We start from the raw sequence: 13494 nt of genomic DNA on the forward strand, positions 1-13494 counted from the left end.
AGATTCCACCACCAAATGTCGTGCAATACGATATTTATCAACTCTCGACAATTAATTTTAAATGTTTGAAACACTCGGAAAGCAATGAGTTTTAAATTTGAAAATTTAACTGTCTCGAGTAGATAAATATCGTATTACACTTGATGCAGTGATGGAAGCTTTATAATATACACTTAAAAATTTAAATGATTGCTATAAAGAATTTGTTAGCTCACAGCTTCTGGAGATATTCCAATTCGTTTTCATATTCTGTTTTCTCTTTCTCCAAAGTTTCAATTTTGTTCCTCTGTTCATTAATTCTACAGAGAAAATATACAAATAGATAACAATACATTAAGAAATAGTTACTATGATTTTTATGATATACTGAAATAAGAAAAAAAAAACACAAATACTTGAGACGTGTATGACGATACCTATTGTTTAACATATTGAAAAAAAAATGAAAGCGATGTTTCTAATTTCTTCATAACAACCGGTATTGTTTATTCTACCGCTGTAAAATGATTATATTTCAAAGCGATCAAGTATTCAACTGTCTACACACATCGTTTGAAGGTGAGACGATGCGAAGGTTTACGTACTAGGTTAATATACAAAATGAACATAACTTCAAAAGAATATAGGAATATACCTATATGAAACGGTTTTGTGTATTTCGTTGCTATTACAACAGTTTATAAAAAACTTCAACGGTGAAATTTTATTTCAACAATACAAATATTTCTCACCGCCTAAGTAATTTTATTACATAATACTAAAACCTTTATGTTCCTATGTACCAAGTTACATTAGAGATGACATCGATTTTTTATCACATCATCCAAAGACTACAATGGAGAATGCCCACCTTGTACGTTTCGATGTAACCAGTTTGTATACAAATATGAAAAATGGAAGCTTGTCCGTATGTATCAATATGATTGTGATGAATATATAGATAATAGAAAAAAAAATTAAATCACAATCAATTAACATGACATGTCTCATATACAAAGATATATTTTGGTCAAATGTATTGGTGAAGTTCTTGGAAAAATGCTTCTCGTATGAATCGGATATAATCGAATAGAAGTTAGAACACATGATTTATGTCACAGCGATCGCAAACTGCAAACGTAACACCTTATTTATCTTTTTTCATTTAAAAAATGTCCACTACACGGTACATGTTAAGTATTCTTACATATTTAGTAACGTTTGGCAGTCTTCCTCAGCTTTATGTGGCTGTTCTTTCTGATGGTGATCAGTCTTTTTAGATCTGAATTAGATTTGAAAAAAGTATTATATATTGATAACATACAGGGTAAGTATAAGAAGTTGCGCACGATGTTGATACTACTGAGCGTTACACAACGTTCCTTTTAATAAGGCGATATTGACGATTAAAATAAGATTGGTTGCACCTGTAGAAAACTTATTTCAAACGGGATAGCACATCCTAATTTTTACGGAAATGTTGTTTACAGTGACCGGAAATTTTTAAACGATTTAAATAAACTTATTCTCAAAGGTTACCAATTCAACAATACAAATATTTCTCACCGCCTAAGTAATTTTATCGACATAATACTAAAACCTTTATGTTCCTATGTACCAAGTTACATTAGAGATGACATCGATTTTTTATCACATCTTCCAAAGACTACAATGGAGAATGCCCGCCTTGTACGTTTCGATGTAACCAGTTTGTATAAATATATACCGCATGATTTGGGTATTGAAGCTGTTAAATGTTGGAAAGAAAAACACAGGGAAGCAATATCGAGTCGTTTTACCATCGATTTCATTTTAGATTCTGTAAAATTTGTTTGGAAAACAATACATTTTATTTTGATGGGAAAAATTATACACAAACGAGATGAACTGCTATGGGTAAAAATTTGCCCCAACTTACGCTACACTAGTAATGGGGTTTTTAGAACAGAAATTGTATCCGGAGATTAAGAATAAATTTGGTATAGAAATGGCCAGGCAATTTGAAACCTGCTGGAAAAGATATCTTGATGACTGCTTTATCATTTTGACAAAATCCGATGAAGAGCTTAAAATGTTTTCTGATATTCTTAACAGTCTCCATACATCTATAAAGTTCACCATGGAAGTAAATTCGCACAGACTATCATTCCTGGATATTATGATTATTAAAGAAGGCACTGATCTTAAAACGGATATTTATTATAAAGACACTGACATACACCAATATTTAAACTTCCATTCTTGCCATCCAACGCATACAAAAAGGAACATACCCTACTGTCTAGCCAGGAAAATATGCACAGTAGTTGAGAATGAAGAATTAAGGGATGAACGATTGCAAGAACTCGAAGTATTACTTGTTGCACAAAAATAGCCTTTAGGCCTAATCAAAAGAGGTATTGAAATGGCTAAACAAATCCCGGTTGATCAACTACGGGCAACAAGTGAAAGATCTACCGAAAATGATAAGATACCGTTTGTTGTCACACACAATCCTCGTAACTAGAATATATTTTCTGTAGCGAGGAGAAATTTAGCAATTTTTGGACAAGATTCAAAATTAAGTACCCTTGTAAACCAAGAAATGTTTGTACAAGGCAAACGGCAACCTAAAAACTTAAAACGTCTATTGACCCGTGCCAAGTTTGACCCAACCGAAGGAAAAAAAAAACAATTCAAGGTGTCGAAATGCACAGATTCTCGTTGTGGTACATGTGCATAGATATATATTGGAAACGAACTTAAGACAAAATCCCGACAAACGATATATGCCAATACCAACATGACGTGTAAAAGTGAAAATTTAATTTACTGCATTGAATGCTGCCACTCTAGAGAAATTTACATTGGACAAACCGGTAATAGTTTAGTTGAAAGAACACGCATTCATCGACAACATATCCGACAGCCGCAATATAGGAAAATCCCTCTTAGCGAACATTTAGATCGTTGCGGTAGAGGGCTTTTTAAAATTTTCCCGTTCTATAAAATTAATGTAGAATGTGACATTAGAAGATCCATAAAGGAACAATATTTTATATCCAAATTAAAGCCAAAACTAAATGCGCATTAGGCTTTCAATAGCGTTACAATTGGCTTTCCATATTTTATTTTGGAACGTTTATCTCCCTTTTGTAATTGTTGTATGACGTTACTTACTTAACTACCCTCTCATAGTTACAATAATTCGCCTTTCACCTGAAGATTGTTGTAAAACATGAAAGTACTTGTGAATATTAAATAATGTATGCATTAACCATTCAATATTGGACTTTTGTATTTAGATATATTTATCTATACTCAGACTTTTAACAATTCGATATATATATATGAATTGAAACCGTTATCATCTTTTGTTAATCTAGCGCTTTCGATGCTTGCACAGATCGTCAGGTAATGTGACTTGTATAGTTAAGTGTAATATAAAACAATTGATTGACGTTATCAATAGTATGACTTTAACAAATAAAAGGGAGACTAATAATGTCATTTAAAGTCTTTGAAATGTTACGATTTAATTAAAACCTATGAGTTTGACTGTCCCTCTGGTATCTTTCGTCCCTCTTTTATATCAATCTTATTTAGTCAACAGTTGAAGTTAAACTTTTCATTTTCCTTTCTCGGACTTGGGTTATTTTATAACTTATATTTCTTATTTTTAATCAAACTAAACTGGATATAAATAATCAAAATATAAAATTTAAAAACCCGCGAAGCATGACATCTATTACGTTTTGCGGACGTTGTGACAAAAACAGCTATACTTTTGAAGTCATTGCGATAGAAACACCACTCAAGATTCCGTCAAAAAATATCATGAACCAGTAATACAGTAAATAAACTTTTTTAATATTATAAATATTTTTTTTTATTTTTGTACATTTCGTCATGAAAATACAGACAAAAAAAGCATTTCTTTATAATAAATTTTCAATTTTTATTATTTTTTTCATATCTGATAGATCAAAATACTCGTCTGATGATGTCAAATGTAAACTAAAAATATAACGTTTCAACAAGTTCACAACAAATAATAATGTTCGATAAGGGAACGAAAATCATGTTTGGACCTTCTTCTTTAGTTTTAAACAACACTTAATATCATTGTATGCTATGTTATATAATAAAAACAATAAAATTACTTTTGACATTCTTCAAAATGGTCAATCTTTCTACCTTCATTTTTGCTCTTTCTTCTCATTGGCGCAGGGCTGAAAAAACAACACATTGCATTGATTGATTCCCTTGACAATTCAATTTTCTTTCAGCCTTTGATTAATAATAAAATGTATGACACTCAATTGTTGCCTTCTTTGTCAATACATAATAAGTCTGTATGAAAATAACTTAAACTTCAGTATGTTCCCTTTATTCAGTAACGATATTAATTTTATCATGGTATAGTTAGTCTATTGTGTATCACTAGTAAAATTGTCCTCATAATTTTTTAAACTAAATTTGAATTCACGTCAATCATTAGTTCACTTGCCCTTGAATTTTTGGCGTTGCCTGACGAGCTTTACCATTTTCCTCAATTTTGAATATTTTACTTAAATTTTAAACATCAACAATTATTAGACAAGATATATAAAAAAGTAAACATTGCTTAAATCACCCGACAACTTTTTATTTGATTTATTGCATACGATGAAGCTTTTTGGTAGACATAAGTGTACCATTATTGTGAAGGTTGGCGGTAAAAAATTGAATTATAGGACAACGGCTAGGCGTACTATGCTACTGAAGTTTGTCTTACTTCATCCGTGTTTTTAAATGAATTTCAAATTTGTATATGATATGGTCTTCATTTCAATAGTTTTGATTGGAGCGCAAATGGGGAGTCTTTTGTAGATAGAATGCGTGTCTAATGTCCGATATCAAATTAGGTGATATTTTTAGTAGCTTTTTTTTCTCAAGATATATCTTCTTTGGAAACTTACAGGTCAATCTGACTCTGATCAAATGGCATATAAATAATGTGCACATAATGGAATATGAATAATGTGCACATTTTGGAATATAAAAAGTTAATTTCAAACAAAATGAAAATAGCATAAGATTTGATACACATATAAATTATTCTATTCGTACAAGGTCAAGAAAAATACATTCACTGATCAGTTTATTTACGTTTGAATGTGTTTTCCTATCTGGGCATCATGTTCTTGTAGAAAGTAAAGAAAAAAGATACCAAACTGCAAGGGAAAATTTAACACGGAAAGTCTATTATAAAATGGAAAAATCCAAAGCTCACACATCTAACACATCTAACGAATATGACGAATAGAAAACAACTGTCCGAAAATTGACTTGGTACAGGCATTTTATGTAGAACTCATGATTCCTAATTTGATTTGTAAACCGATACAATATTATTTCCTTTTTTCTCCTTTATATGAAATGAGAGTGACTGTGGATGTGAGATCAGATCACGAGCCAATCACAATTTCGTGTGTCCATTCGTAAGTTATCTGTTCCAAATCGATTTACGAGATTAGAAAAATAGTGATCCACCGTGAATTATATTTCCCAGGTTTTGTTAACATTTATTCTATGTTTTTGTTGGTAAAAATGCCAGCGACTAAATGATCCGATTTTATAAATTTGTTTTGGTTGTGTTTGATACCTGTTTGATTAAGTTATACCTCTGATGATGACCGTCAGCTTCCGTTAATTCGAACTTTCGTTCCAGATAACCATATTTAGATACTGCAACTTTCTTCTCGATGTACCTAAGAATACGAATGAATAGAGTACTCATAGTTTTATCGCTTGGTTTGGTCCCTTATTTCTATATAATGATTACATTGGTAACATATGTACTGTTATTTAAAGTTAATATAATTGTATGTCCTTATTAAAAACGGAAAGACGCCTTTCATTTACTTTAAAACATAACAAATATACTGAGCGCATGCGGGATTATGAATAATTTAAAGCTCACGGTTTAAAATATTATAGTATGAAACATCTGAGACACATACAAATCTACGGTATGTCATTTCACCTGATATAAAATGACAATTACAATACAAACTTAACGGTTATTTAGTTTGGTAGGTCATTTCGTCAATAATCAAGTAGCTCTATTTCATTAATAACATCAATGCTGTGGCTACCAAATCGACTTCTTGTATATCATATATATGTATCTTTCAAATATAAACAATATATTCCAATAGAATGCAAAAACAAACATGTCTTTATTTACTTTATTAAACTAAAAGGTTGGAGCAAATAATGTAATTAAATCGTACATTGTCGTATTTAGTCATTATTTCGTGTCATTTCATTTACCCTGAAATAATTCTAGACATTAATAAAAGAAGATAAATTTCTAGTTTTTAAATTGCATCTAAGAATTAAATGATGGTTAATATAGTCGGAAAATTGCATAATGTTTGAAAAACTTCAAATAAAGGTTATGAATCAAACACCGTTGTACGATCTATTGTTCTTGTTTCTGTCAGCTCTGATTTTTTAACATCAAAACAGCAGGCCATGTTTTTTAATATGTTGTCGTAATTGTTATTCTAATGCTACTATAGGTGTAAATTGAAGTATCGTAAATAATACACCTTTGACAAGTTAGGAATATGACAGTTGTTATCAATTTGTTTGATTTGTTTGAGCTTTTGATTTTGCCATTTGATTAGGGACTCTCCGTTTTGAATTTTCCTTGTTCAGTATTATTGTGATTTTACTTTTTACCATGAGACAGAGTTAATATATGACTCATTATGCCATAAAACTTTATATGGGTCATTAAAATCGTTCCGGACGGTTTATATATGACTCTTATTGTCGTATAACTTTACATGGGTCATTAACAATTTTAACATTGTTCAGGAACGAGAGGATAACAATACAAGAAATTGTTAAATGCCAAATTCAAGAATTAAAAACAAAATTCAGGCCCTTTCTAAGCTTTTCTTGTGTGTACAGGCCGATGATTTAGTTAATACTGGAATGGTGGTATCACATAATCTTTACACGACAGTTTGTATGAATCTGATAATAAATTTTTCTACATTCAAGGCCGTGCACTCTACAAAGAGGCATCAATATATTTAATTTAATATTTAAATATATTTATCTTTCGTGTGTTTCAAATGTTTCGTCAATATGGAAAAAGGGAGACAATAACAGCAACATTAGTACCCGTATAGGAAAGCATTTAATTTGATAATTGTCCTTAATATGTTGTTTAAACTGATACATATGGACCTGGAAAGATTACATATGATGATTACTATTTTTTATTATTTGTTATTTGCTTTGAACTACTAGTAGCTGTCAGTAACGTTGGGTACTCTCAGATTTGTACTAAGTGTCTTTTTGATGTTGAGATGTAAAAGTCCCGGGCACGTCCAGTCCGTGATTTGTTAGATAGATATACGAAAATGTGGTATGAGTGTCAATGACACAACTCTCCATCCAAGTCACAATTTGCAAAAGTATCCAATTATATGTCAAAGTACGGTCTTCAACACGGAGCCTTGACTCTCATTGATCAGCAAGTTATAAAGGGCCCTAAAAATGACTAGTGTGAACCCATTCGAATGGAAAAACCAATGGTCTAATCTATATAAAAAAATGAGAAACGAGAAAAACTTATGAATCACATCAACAAACGACAACTACATGTACTGAACATCATATTTATGACTTAGGATAGGTGCAAACAAATGCAGCGGATTTTAACGTTTTTAAAGGTACCAATCTCCACCCTTATCTGAAACAATAGTGTAACATCACAACATAGAAGGACATGCATGTATATGTGTATGCATCTGATGAGTTAAGTCTTATCAACCAACTGATATATAGTTCGTTCTTATGTTGTTCTGTTACGCCACTGTCCAAGTTTAGGATGGTTGGATCCCGCTAACATGTTTAACACCGCCACACTTTGTATGTATATGCATGTCCCAAGTCAGGAGCCTGTTATTAAGTGGTTGCCGTTTGTTGCTGTGTTACATATATGTTTTTGGTAAATTTTTTGTACATTATTTAGGCCGTTTATTTTTTCGTCTGAATTGTTCTACATTTGTTAATTTGACGCCTTTAATAGCTGATTATGCAGTATTGGCTTTGCTCATGGTTGAAGACCGTACGGTGACGTATATCTGTTATTTCTGTGTCATTTGGCCTCATGTGAATCTTACCTCATCGGCAATCATGCCACATCTTCTTTTTTATACATTACACTCATACACGATTGTATATGTCTTTGCATCTAAGTATGTAGTACCAATATTTGTGACGTCAATTTGATTTCGTTTTTATTTCTAATAGTGCATACTTAAAAATTTGCAAATAAACGTGGCACAATTTAGTAATTTATGATCTAAATTACTTAAGAGTATTTTACAAGCTTGATTATAAAATAACGAAATATAAACTACTTATTTTTTCTATGATAACATACTGTTCCTTCAGCTGTGCTTTTAAGTCTTTCATCCTAATATAAAAAAAAACTAATTCAATTAATAACAATCCATTAAAAGACGGAAGAAAGATACGAGAGGGACATCCAAACTCAGTTTGTTATGCATTTGTTGCTCCTTAATGACGTTTCAAACTGTACAAATTATTCATCGTTTCCAGGACAACATGTAAAATTGAGAATGGAAATGGGGAATGTGTTTAAGAGAAAACAACCCGACCATAGAGCAGACAACAGCCGAAGGCCACCAATAGGTCTTCAATGCAGCGAGAAACTCCCGCACCCGAAGTCGTCCTTCAGCTGGCCCCTAAACAAATATGAATACTAGTTCAGTGATACTGGTCGTCATACTAAACTCCAAATTACCATCTAAACAGGAATTATTCTACACATCCATTTTATTTATAATTAGTTTTTATACGAAACAGTTGAGCAAACCTAGAAACATAAGTCTATTATCCCATGTCTGATTATAAAAATCAAATATGTGCCCTCGAATAACAAAATCCATTACGGTATTCAACCGGCTACTATCAAACAACTTAAAAACATGAGTTTTTAATGACTTGGAAATAACTGTCAGTAACTGCGAGTACTCTCAGATCGGTACTGTTTATTTTGTGTTGTTTAAGATGATTGTATAAATACACTGCCACATCGGTTCTGATTTTTGTTAGATATGTGTGTGCTTTGTATGGATTTTCATAATTTGTTCTTATGTTGTTCTGTTCCTCCACTGTCCCAGGTTAAGAGGAGCGTTTTAAGTGCCAAAAAACATGTTCAACCCCGCCACAACCATGACATTCTATGTGTGTCTGTAACAAGTAAGGAGCATGTATTTCAGTGGTTAACCTTGGTTCGTTTTAGTAAGAAATTTTTTTCAAAAATTCTTATTGTTATAAGTTAGTACTCTATTTTTTTCTCAATTGAATTGTTTCATATTTTGTAGCCGACTACGTAGTTTTGAGTTTTCTGGTTGTTGATGGCTAAAGATAAAATCGAGAATCAAAATGGGGAATATGCCAAAGAGACAACAACCCGACAAAAGAGCAACAAACAACCGAAGGCCACCAATTGGTCTTTAACACAGCGAGAAAATCCTGCACCAGAAGGCGTGCGTCAGCTAGCCCCTAAACAAAAACTGCCAATTATTGCTGACATCCACTTTATTTGAACTTTGGTGTATAGTTATCTCATTTGCAATACTACCACATCTTTTTATTTTCACCTAAACAACTGATTTTTAAGTATTTGTTCATTCAAAGTACGTACTGTTCATTGAGGCATTCAATTACTGTGTTTAATGATGCATTGTCCGATAAAAGTCCATCATATGTTTGTTCGGCTACTGTTGATTTGGCCTCCATTTCTTCTTTTTCAAACTGTTTAAAAGATCGAATATATAAAATATTTGACACTGCACATATATAACAACAAGAGATGACAATGTTATGTCGAATATGCTATGGCATATTATGTTGAATATTAAAAAAAGCTGATGAAATATCAATAATAATAACTTTTTTCGGGTTATATGCGTTGTTTAATTATTATTTTCAATACGTTTTTTGTTTAACGATAAAAACTTCTTCCTAATTTCCCTAATTTCACAGATGAAATCGGATATGTTCCTTATGTCGTGACTACAATCCACTTCCCTTTTCACCACGATTATGACCTACCGAATTAGACTATTTACCGGGATTGTAATAACATGAGCAACACGACGGGTACCACATGTGGAGCAGGATCTGCTTACCTTTCCGGAGAACATGAGATCACCCCCAGTTTTGGTTTGGGTTCGTGTTGCTTAGTCTTTAGTTTTCTATGTTGTGTCTTGTGTACTATTATTTGTCTGTTTGTTTTTTTATTTCTTAGCCAAGGTGTTGTCAGTTTATTTTCGATCTATCAATTTGACTGTCCCCCTGGTATCTTTCGCTACTCTTCTCGCTGTTAAAACTGGTGTTCTTTCTAATTGAATGTATACAATCTGATAAAGATTTAGGTCAATAATTTCTTCTCAAGAAATGATATTTAGACTTTTGCAGAATAAAATTAAACCCGGCACTACCCATATTCTAAAATATATCTCGAGTCCATAATGTGTTATGTACATTTATCAATATCTAATGGTGTTCTTTTTCGAATGTGATATTTGAACATCAGATGTTTCCGTTTTGTTCAGATGTGCAACGTGATATATCGATGAGCATTATATTTTTGTAAAAAAATTGACCATATTGCTATTCCGTAGTCACCCTTAAAAGTTCTTGGTACTGTGTGCAATAACATGCATTGTTTATGTGAGGAAGGAGATATTACTCGAATGAAAGCATGATATGCATGAAAAAAATCCAAACGACATAACTACGCTTATTGGCAAAATACTAATTGCAACCGTTTTATATTGTTCGTTTACATTCGTTTCAAGTATAAAATCATTATATTTATTTAACTTTATTCACTCTACAAGCGTTTTAAATGCGACGTCAAAAAATACCCGACTATATTGGTTTGATACCATGAACCATTGACGTTCTAATTTATAGATACATTTTGTGTGTATGAGCCAGAAAAAGTGAAATAAGAAAATACCGAACTCACAGAAATATTCAAAACGGAAAGTCACTACAGAATGGAAAAATCATAAATGTCCTTTTGCAGAAAGAGGGTTATAGCTCCGCGTTATACGATTCGTAATTGTACAATCTTTCACTGACTTGCTTGTAAATGGTTGGTTAATATATGTTTCAAAATCACAGAAGATTTTGTCAGTATAATTAAGTGGTTATGTTGAAGACAATAACTATCATTTTCAGAAAAGACCTGATTAGGCAGACACTATTTTGATACAGGTTGGGTCAACGAGTATGTCTGTAGTTAAACGGGTATAGATACATAGATATAAGAAAATTTGGTATGAGTGCAAATGAGACAACTCTTCATCCAAGTCACATTTTGTAAAAGTAAACCATTATACAGTTAAAGTTCAAAGTACGGCCTTCAACACGAATCGTTGGCTTACACCTAACAGCATGCCACAGAGGGTCCCCAAAAAAGTGTAAAACCATTCAAATAGAAAAAACATATATGTTTAAACTTGTGTATATTACATATCGTGTATCATGTTTGTGAAAGTTTATGTCACTTATTTTCATTGCAAACCATAAATATGAATTGATATAAGCTAGGGCCAATGCTGTTATTCTCTGCAGGCCACATCCTCCTTTATGCATATATAGTAGTTCAACAAATAATCCATCGTATGTTTAATTTATGTTTATTTCATGTATTATACATGGAAATTCGGTACCTTTCCAGTTTTTATTTACGTGTTTCTTCTATATATGAATTGTTCCACTTCATAGTTACTGAGCAGGTTGATCACATTCTTCCCCAGAAAAAGAAGAAAACATCTCAAAATAGTACCAAATTATTTGATATTCCAGCTAAATAAAAACTTAAATGAACTATATACAAACTGCAAACGAACAAAATTGTGAATTGACCCAATACAAGTTTATATCAAGACCATTCTAGGATGATGGCACTATCAGCGAATACACGTATGATAATGTTCAAAACACTTTAATTTAATTTCCAGTATCCCTATTCATTTTTATATCATGACTTTTGTAGTTGTTACATTCATCGATTTTTAAATTATCGCAATTATGCTCCCATTTTTGTCTGTAGAATTATGAATTATTTTATAGTTTAAATTACGTTTAATTGATATGATTATCCCTCTAAAGTTACTCTGGCAATTACTGAACACAAACCCTTCTCGAATTCTTTTCTATATTCGTTGTATCTTTTGTTTATCGCGAATATCTCATATGAGGTGTTAAATTCATACAAACAGTCTTTATCTTTTTGTGTAGGCCTTTATGATTGACTGATTAAGGTGACTTTGTGACTGAGAAACCTTATTGATGAATAGTATCTGTTATCGATTTTGTCAGTTCTGTAATCAACAAGAGGATATTTACAGGCCGTTGTGTTATTTTCGCAACCATATAGTTTTGTATTTTCTGTAAAATGTTTTACATAATAGGATATCTTAAAACACGAACGTATTAAACAATTTGATGATGTTATGGATGTTTAATCCATTCTTATGGGTAAACAATGTAACTTTGATTACAAATGAAACTGCGACGTACATAAAAATCACAAATTACTTAAAACCTTTACTACCTTCTTTGATTGATATTAAGTTTTGGTTTGTAAGATTGGCTGTACATGTAAACGACTTATTTCAAACGGATTAGCACATTCTAAATTATGTAATTAACCCAGCCCGGAAATTATATACGATCCAGGTAAACTTAATTTATCAATGCTTTAAATAAACTTATTCTAAAATGTTATCTATACAACACTGCATTTAAATCTTTTAATTTTGTTTTATTGGTATAAATAATACACGAATCTCAATATCCAGTAGTTTTGAATAATTCAAAACCATGAAATAGTATATGCCACGTTAAAAGACTTTGACAATTCAGTTTTTGGTGGAACTCGTGTTGCTTAGTTTGAATTTCTCTATGTTGTGTTTTGTGTAAAGTCAAATCACAAAAATACTGATCTCCGTGAAAATTCAAAAAGGAATGTATCTAATCCAAGGGCAAAATCAAAAGCTCAAACACATCAAACCAATGGATCAACTATTGTTTGTCTATTTGTCTTTTTTTTAACCCTGGCGTTGTCAGTTTATTTCTGATTGATGAGTTTGAATGTCCGTCTGGTATCTTTCGTTCCACTTTTATAAATGTATTTATTTAGCATTTGATAGCATATCAAAACCATTTCGAATATTCGGCTATATGATATCGCTAACAAAAAAAAGCCTACTGCGAATAACATCAAGATATGAACCAAAGCACGTGGTAAAAAATTGTTAATTTTTCAACGACAATTTTCCATTAGGCAAATTGTGTGTGTTTTTTTTAATCTGAAACATATACTAATAAAAGATGCAAGTAAAATACTGAAGTGAACAATGTACTTACGAGTTTGTATATTTCCTTCAATACGATGACTTGTCAACTACAATTCCTTGT

General features: G+C 31.7%; 1 long non-coding RNA gene across 1 annotated transcript; it reads right to left on the bottom strand.

Annotated features, from left to right (window-relative positions):
* Window positions 1-228: 228 nt before the first annotated feature.
* LOC127732836 (uncharacterized) lies at window positions 229-8443 on the bottom strand. Its single transcript, XR_007996449.1, has 5 exons — window positions 8411-8443; window positions 5625-5711; window positions 4122-4190; window positions 1187-1261; window positions 229-299 (listed from the first exon to the last, which is right to left on the bottom strand). It is a non-coding gene; the product is annotated as an uncharacterized LOC127732836 (long non-coding RNA).
* Window positions 8444-13494: the final 5051 nt, after the last annotated feature.

This window comes from Mytilus californianus, unplaced genomic scaffold (genome assembly GCF_021869535.1).
Source record: "Mytilus californianus isolate M0D057914Y unplaced genomic scaffold, xbMytCali1.0.p SCAF_29, whole genome shotgun sequence".
In the NCBI taxonomy this organism is placed as follows: domain Eukaryota; kingdom Metazoa; phylum Mollusca; class Bivalvia; order Mytilida; family Mytilidae; genus Mytilus; species Mytilus californianus.